Here is an 8135-nt window from a genome sequence, read left to right as displayed (position 1 = left end):
ATAATTAATGACAGAATTTTAATTTTTTTGGTAAGCTACCTTTTAAGTGAGCATTAGATGATGACAAAAATCTAAATGGAAAAGTAGTGAAAATAATTGTGCTTTTACAATAAAATATCCAGTATTAACCAATGCAATAATTCTCTTTCTCTCTCTCTCTAAAAAAAAAACTCTAATGTCAAAAAAAACTTTTTTTTTGTTTGTGTTTTTGTGCCCTATGTATTTTTTATCATGTAATTAGTTTAGCAACATGCTAACCAAACTCTATTAGAATCTACTATGAATCACTTTTTTTGTTTCACTTAGGATGCTGTTTTTGAAGGAAGATGTCTAAGATGTCTTGTCTTTGCTATTTTGAGTGTTTTATTAAAGGTAGGAGGACTTTAAAGTTCACTACACACAGACACGCGGCTGTGACCTCCTAATTAGTTTCCCACACTCTAGTGTACATCAATCACCTCTGCAAGGCTTAAGTGTGAAAACAGGCACTGCAATAATTAAAAAGTGACATCTGAAGACAGATCAACAACAAATGGCTGACCGAAGAGCCACTGGCTGATTTAGAAATGTGTATTTGGAGCATTAGTGTGTTAGTTCTTTCTGTCCGTATACTCTTACAGATCGTTCGTCTCTTTTTTTCTGTTCTTGAATGTGTAAAGTTAATGTCCTATATAATAGACACTTGCCGTAAGGTAATAACCCTTAGTAATGTGTCTGTAGACGCTACATCAATCCGAGCAGTGAATGATATGCTACTTCCACATCTTGGCGTTAAGTATAAAATTGAAAAATTTTGTACTGAAGCATCAGCCCTTCTTTGGATTAATAGACCAACATTAGCAGTGACACCTGTTGTCGGTTTTATAAACTGCAGCAGGTGTGGAGAAATACGCTGGAGCTGGGCCATAGCAAATCTTAGATATGAAAGTTCATTTCAGAGTGTTATTGAGGTGGTTACGCCTTAGTCGTGAGAGTTTCTATTGAGTAGATGTGCCATGTCCGTTTCTAAATCAAATAGTAATATCCCGTTCCTTTTCCAATGGCTTGATGAACTCTAAGAACGCCGTCTACACTCTACACACTCAGAAACCATAACCCATGAGAACAGCACGAGAGAGGATGTATATTAGTGTGGGTGTGTTTCTAACTTCGCCCTTTACGTTTATTCATTTAGCAGATGCTTTATTTAGAGATTTATTTTGGCATACTTCAAGGGGAAAAGAATGTCTCCGGAGGTAGTTATATCTGAAAGCGGAGTTTTGGGAACTTCTTAAAAAGTGAAAATACTTCAAAACATTCTAAATAATGTCTTTATTAACACATAAATATGTCAAAAATCTGTTATAGAAGTCACTGGTATGTCTTCATATAGATAGTTAAGTAAGCGTGTGTGGGAAGTGAGCCATGAGCTTTTCCGTGGTGTTTTTTCAGCTCCGATCATTACCACTGCGGAAATGCTAATGGCTGTTTGAATAAGAGCAGGTTCGAGGGGGCACTGGGGGCTCAAGGCTTTGTTTGACTTGCTGATCCTGTCTGCCCGGCGGCTCTCAGACGCTGTTGTTTTTAAATTACGTAGGGGATATTGCTGGCCAGGCAAAGATATACAAGTGGAAGCCCGATGCTTTTAAAAACCACGGGAAAAATGCTGAACGTTACAAATTATAAACCCTTGTCTTCAGCTCGCCCCTCGCTGCAAATGATTTATGTTTAAAATAATATTGCTACAAATCACTTCTGTGAGGCCTCCGATGGGCCGGCCTGCTTTTGGACTTACGAGTAATGACGGATTAGACAAAGTCTGGGGTCCTGTTACACTATAGAAACCTTGCAGAGACAAACACTTTAGTGAGTAAGTCTGTATTAGGGGTGGGCGATATGACCAAAATCTTTTATTACAATATGAGTAATTTCATTTTACAGTAATGATATATTGCTGCCTTGGAATTATAAGGTTCTATCTGCATTATGAGCACTTCTGAGATATTGAGCTTTAAAGCTTTCGCGTTCCATAGACTTCTGTAGATGGAACCCTTTTTATTTTCTAAAAAAAAAAAAATGTTCAAAATGTACACAGCTTACAAAAGAAACATCACATGATGTAAATACGTTGTCACAGAATAAGAATATGTGAATAACTCATTTTTTACAAAAATGTCAGATTAGAACCTTATAACTCCAAAGTGGCAATATGTCACAATACAGTTATTTTTGCTTTATATAAGGTTTAAAAAAATGTTTGATATCATAGAAATTTTAGAATTCTTGTCACCAGTGTCAGAAGCAGTGGGAAATTTTCTCTCTCATTTTGTTTGATTAACATGAATGACTGCTATTACTTTAAAGGGGTCATCGGATGCCCATTTTCTACAAGTTGATATGATTCTTTAGGGTCTTAATGAAAAGTCTCTAATATACTTTGGTTAAAAATTCTCAATGGTTGTGTAAAACAACACCCTTTTTACTTTGTCAAAATGAGCTCTCCAGAAATCATCCCATTCTAAGGGATTTTTCATTTAAATGCAAATGAGCTCTGCTCGCCCCGCCCCTCTCTTCCCTCTGTGGAGAGACGAGCCTGTTTACTTTAGCTGCATTTAGCCACTAAACTTGCTAACTAGCACATTATTAGGAAAGGCGATTGCAAAGATTCATAAAACAAACCCTTATACTCACTTCTGCTATAAGTGAAGCTGGATCACGAATGATTCGCATGAACATGGACAGATATATGTAGATCGGGAAGCGCATTCCCTTTACAAACAAACGTAATCTACTGCATCTTCAGCGGCTCAGATGTCGGGAGTAAATGACGACCAATACATTCATTATTACATCCAGCAACACAACACCTCAATCGCTCAATTGGAGATATTCTTGTCTAACTTACATCCCTGCTCCAGCAACGAAACAAAGAGGGTGGACTGTTACAGCTGATCTGAGGTAAAACACTCATGTCAATCTGAGAATGTAAAAGTGAACTTAGCATCCGATGACCCCTTTAACAGCTGCCTGATCCAATATACTGTTACACATCGGTTTTCTCTCTCCGCTGTTTGCTTTCACTTAAGACCTAAATGACAGTGTTTACAAGGATACTTGCAAAAACTGTAATTTTGACACATACAAAAGTGTGTGTTTAATCGTTCAAGGCACTCTGTGATCACTAGGGCTGCCCCTCAGTAGGCGGCTAACTATTAGTTGACAAGAAGAAGCTTGGTCGACCACAATTTTATTAGTTTTTAAAATCCACAGGAAGTAGCGAAGTCACACAGTCTGTAACGGACAGATCGTTAACGGCTGGTCTATGTGTAGTATATCAGGGAGGACATCCAAATGCTCGCCTATCATTCATCGACCTCAAATATGGCTTTTAATCTAAAAGATGTATGTAGTAGCAACTTTATATGGCAGTACATAAAGACTCTACGTTTATTTGTGGACCCAACACTACTGTAGCGTATTGTGTACTCACCCTCCATGCGTCCTAGGTGTATATGACTTCCTTCTTTCAGACGAATGTGATCAGAGTTATATTACAAATAATCCTGGCACTCCCAAGCTTAGACGGGTGTTTCCCTTCATCAGTCCAAAACAAGTCCAATAAAGTGCATTCATCCATAATAAAAAGTGCCTCACACGGGGGTCAATAAAGACTTCCTGTAGCAAATAGATGCATTTTTGTGAGAAAAATATCCATATTTAAAACATAAGAATCACTTTAATCCAGCTTGCGTTAACAGTTGTACACGGAACTTGCTTCTTTGACAAGGGGCGTGGCAGTACTGAAACACTGTCTAAGCTGTTTGCCAATCGCAACGCACTGGGACAGCTAACCAATCATAACACATTTTGTTTTTCGGAAGGCAGGCCTTCATCAAACCCAAAACTAATCAAGCCATTTGTGCCAGGCTGGTAGAAAGGTATTGTAATAATGTAAATTATGTGAAAAATAATGCGTTTTTCGAACCGCCAAGCATGAAAGCATGTTCTTGTACATCATCAGAACAAAATCAAGACATTGTAAAAGAGCATAATAGGAGCTCTTTAAATAATTTAAAATGAAAATAGAACAAAAACACCACTGACTTTCATTGTATGGTCAAAACCTGTTAAAATTATCTATTGTGTGTGTTTCACAGAAGAAAGAAAATAAAAAAGTTTTGGAATGACTTAAGGTTGAGTAAATGATGACAGAATTTTCCTTTTTTAATTAAATGTATTACACATACTGGTTTCATAGAAAGTGCTACTAAAACGAATCTCTGAATTCGCCCTCCTGCTTTCTCATGGATTATTATGACCATAAACTTTAATATCTTGTGAAAGGGCACAGAGTATTTCATTAGAGTGGAATGTCCAGCTACTCAACGGAAGAGCGCTCACACTAACATGATAAAGGACGTGTTTTGGACAAACCGACTCAGCCGAGCAGAACCACATACATCCCTAATTATCTCTCACCGCACCATTACATCCAGGAATCTAAACAATAGAGGTGAAAAATGCATCATCAGATGGTATTAAAAAGACAAGAGCATATTTATGGGCGCTGTCAGAAAACGAACAAGCAACCCGTATAGCCTATATATGAACTCTTGAATTGATTACACCTAAATTATGCAAAATAATAGCTAGTGAAGATGAAAGTTGCACTTACCATATAATACAGATAGAGTAGTAACTAGTATTATGCTCAGTTATTAAATTACAGTGCAGTTTGTTAGATAATTGAACAAAGTGAGACTAACAAAGTGAGAAGTTAAGAAAGGGTGGTAAGAACCAATATTCAAACTTTTCTGTTTAACTGTCTCCTTCATTTTTGGTTAAAGACTGAAAAGTCGCAAAACTAAAAGTCACAAAAGCATTGTAACACAGCACTGCAAAAAGCTTTAATAGGGATGTAAAGTGTGTTTGTGTGTCTGTTCACCTCATAATCCACACAAAGGCCCCAAACTAGTGCAAATGGACACTCACAATTTTACTGCACAGATTTATTGCCCTCTGCTTAATTCTCTTTCTCTGGTGGGTTGGAAAACATCTGGAGGTTACAGTGGCTTCCACACACACACCGCTAGTCCTTAACCCACACACACACTAATTAGAGTGAGTGAAGATGACATCATCAGTGCTGTTGTGAGTTGTTGTTAATGGAGCAGTGGTGGATGCCACTCTCGTAAAATCATCAAAATGGGACAAGTGTTTTTACCAGCAGCTGCCCAACACACCAGGGATTCACAGAGTGCTGGGTTCAAAGTTAAATTATGTTAATTTTTCTTAAGTGTACGTACATGATTGTTCTTGAGAATTGTCCTTCTACTTTAAAACAATTTTTATTTTTCATTTTTTAATTTGTCAAAAAACAGGTTTATTTCCAGGTTTGACATGGATTTCGCAACAAATGTTACAGCAGTGCATTATAGCAGTCTCATTAAGATTTCTTATTGTCAAGAACAGTAATTAATGTCTAAAAATATTTTATTTAGTTTTATTTTATTTTATTTTAGTTTATTATTTAATTTTTCAAGAGCACTATATCTGTAATATCAAAAACAGTATTTAGTGTCTTAAAATAATGTAATCATTTTACTTTATTTTATTTTATATTATATGTTATGTTATGTTTCAAATGATTAAGAACAGTAATTTATGTCTTAACATAATTTAGAATTATTTTATTTGTTTCAAGATCAGTATATCCAGCAACAACTGTAATTTCTCATTATCAAGAACAGGTGTCTTAACATGACATAAAGAATGATTATAAATTATTTTATGTCAAGAGCAGTATATCCATCTGTTTAAAAACATTTTTATTTATTGTGTTTTATTTTATTTTATTTTATTTTTTAAATTTATTATTAAGAGCAGTGTATCCATCTGTTTAGTGCCCTGACTAAAATAGTTAAAAGTATTTTTTAATTTTAATTCAATTTAATTTAATTTTTGATACATTAGTGAAAGTCCAGTATAAATTATTTGCATTTATTCGCACACACTATCTGCATTGTTTTAGTGCCTGATTCACTAAGGGATTAAGCAAATTAAGAAATGAATTGCATTTATTTGCATGCTACAAAAGTGGCCTGACTGTTAAATGACTTTGTTTGTCAGTTCATTACAGAGCAAATCTCCAGAGAATTGGAAGTTGAGATCTGCACTCTCACAAATGTGTATATCTGTTCCTCTTCCTCATTTCTCCACCAGTCATGTTGACCCCATAAGTGAGATGGATGGTTATGATTATTCACAGACAGCACAGGAAGAACAGAGCTCTCCGCTGGTGTGCCGACTGCCGTCGGCAATCCTAAACAGATCTGAAATGCAGAACTGTGGTTTCATTCTGTTCAGACATTAGCCTGGGAGAAAATGCGAGAAAGACAAAGAGAGAAAGAGAAAAGGAGATCAAGGTTTGATTGCTGAGTGGTAACATCCACAGGTTAAGCTGTGGCCTCTAACATAACAGACCAAACCTAATCAAGGCAAGATCATCTGTTTTTTAAAAGCACAACAGCACCGTTACAGATTTTAATCGGCACTTGGGGACACCAGCAACACAAAACAGCCTTTTTGATTAAGACTGATTCATCAGATTAAGGAAATATGAGGGCTTGGAGTCGTTCTGTTTAAATGAGATTCACAGCAGAAAATCCTGTTTCATGCTAACATAGAGAGCAGTTCCCAAAGTCATATCATTGCTTCCATCTCTATCTCAATACCTGTTTCTCACTCTCTCTCTAGCTCCTTTCCTCATCTGAACTGCCTAGCCATCTTCTATCTACATGGGCAACTCCCTTCTAAGGTCCTTAGTTTCTAAGTATCATAACTGTTTAATCATGATAACAATGTGTTAAAAAAAGCTATGAGAGCTCTTAAAGGGATAGTTCACCCAAAAATGAAAATTACCCTCAAGCCATCCTAGGTGTATATGACTTTCTTCTTTCAGATGAAAACAATCAGAGTTCTATTTAAAAATGTCCTGGCTCTTCCAGGGGATCGAGATTTTGAAGCAAAAAAAAGTGTCCATCCATCATAAAAAGTACTCCACATGGCTCCGGGGGGTTAATAAAGGCCTTCTGAAGTGAATTGATGCATTTGTGTAAGAAAAATGATGTAGGATGTAGGCAAATGCGGTGATGGAAGCCCAGAGGAGAGAGCAAAACAAAACACTGGTTACAAGTTAGAAGTACAAAACAAGGATTTGTAAAGAAAAATGTCGGAGGATTTCGATATAAGCCAAAAGAAAACTTGGTTCTCGTGAGACTAGCGTATTTTTACCAGAGCTTATGCTACGTACGTCATCCGCTGAAACGCCACTCTCTTGTGAACACACGTACAACAGTTAGCGGAAGCTAGAGATTACAGTTCATTTTAAATATCAATATTTTTTAAAACAAATGCATCGATTCGCTTCAGAAGGCCATTGTTAACCCTTCAATGCTTTCAGAATCTTTACATTTTAAAATGATTTTGTTTCTGTATTCTAAAATGTTTTATATTAACATTTTTTTAATTTTTTTTTACAAAAAATAATTATTTTATTTATCAAAATAAGCAGAAAATAGTACAAACTTTGCTAAAGTGATTGTTTTGAGTAAGTATTAACTTAGACATTATTTAAAACAACAACAACAACATTATTTTAGCTAAAGAATTTGTATCAATACTATGTGCCTTTTACCCCATCCTGGTCAGGATGGCAAGGCCCCCCTTGCCACCTCATACATGCAGACTTATTTGAACAAAATAAATGACTTGTATGATTTTTTTTTTTTACACAAAATCTGTTGCTCCATAAATGTTCAATACAAACATATGTATTTTTCTGCAGTCATACACTTTGAGCGCAGTGAAAAGCACATTTTTTTTGTACTCTACTTTTTATGAGGGATGGATGCACTTTATTGGAATTCAAAAAATCAACACCCATTCACTGCCATTATAAAGCTTGAAAGAGCCAGGACATTTTTTAACATAACTCTGATTGTATTTGTCTGAAAGAAGAAAGCCATATACACCTAGGATGGACCTGAGGGTGAGTAATTATCATTTTTGGGTGAACTATCTCTTTAAAGTCAGATGAAAACATAATTATATTATTCAAAATATTTAATAATCAAACACACGACTATATAAAATAT

This window comes from Labeo rohita, chromosome 9 (genome assembly GCF_022985175.1).
Source record: "Labeo rohita strain BAU-BD-2019 chromosome 9, IGBB_LRoh.1.0, whole genome shotgun sequence".
NCBI lineage: Eukaryota > Metazoa > Chordata > Actinopteri > Cypriniformes > Cyprinidae > Labeo > Labeo rohita.
Note: the sequence above shows the minus strand (reverse complement) of the source record.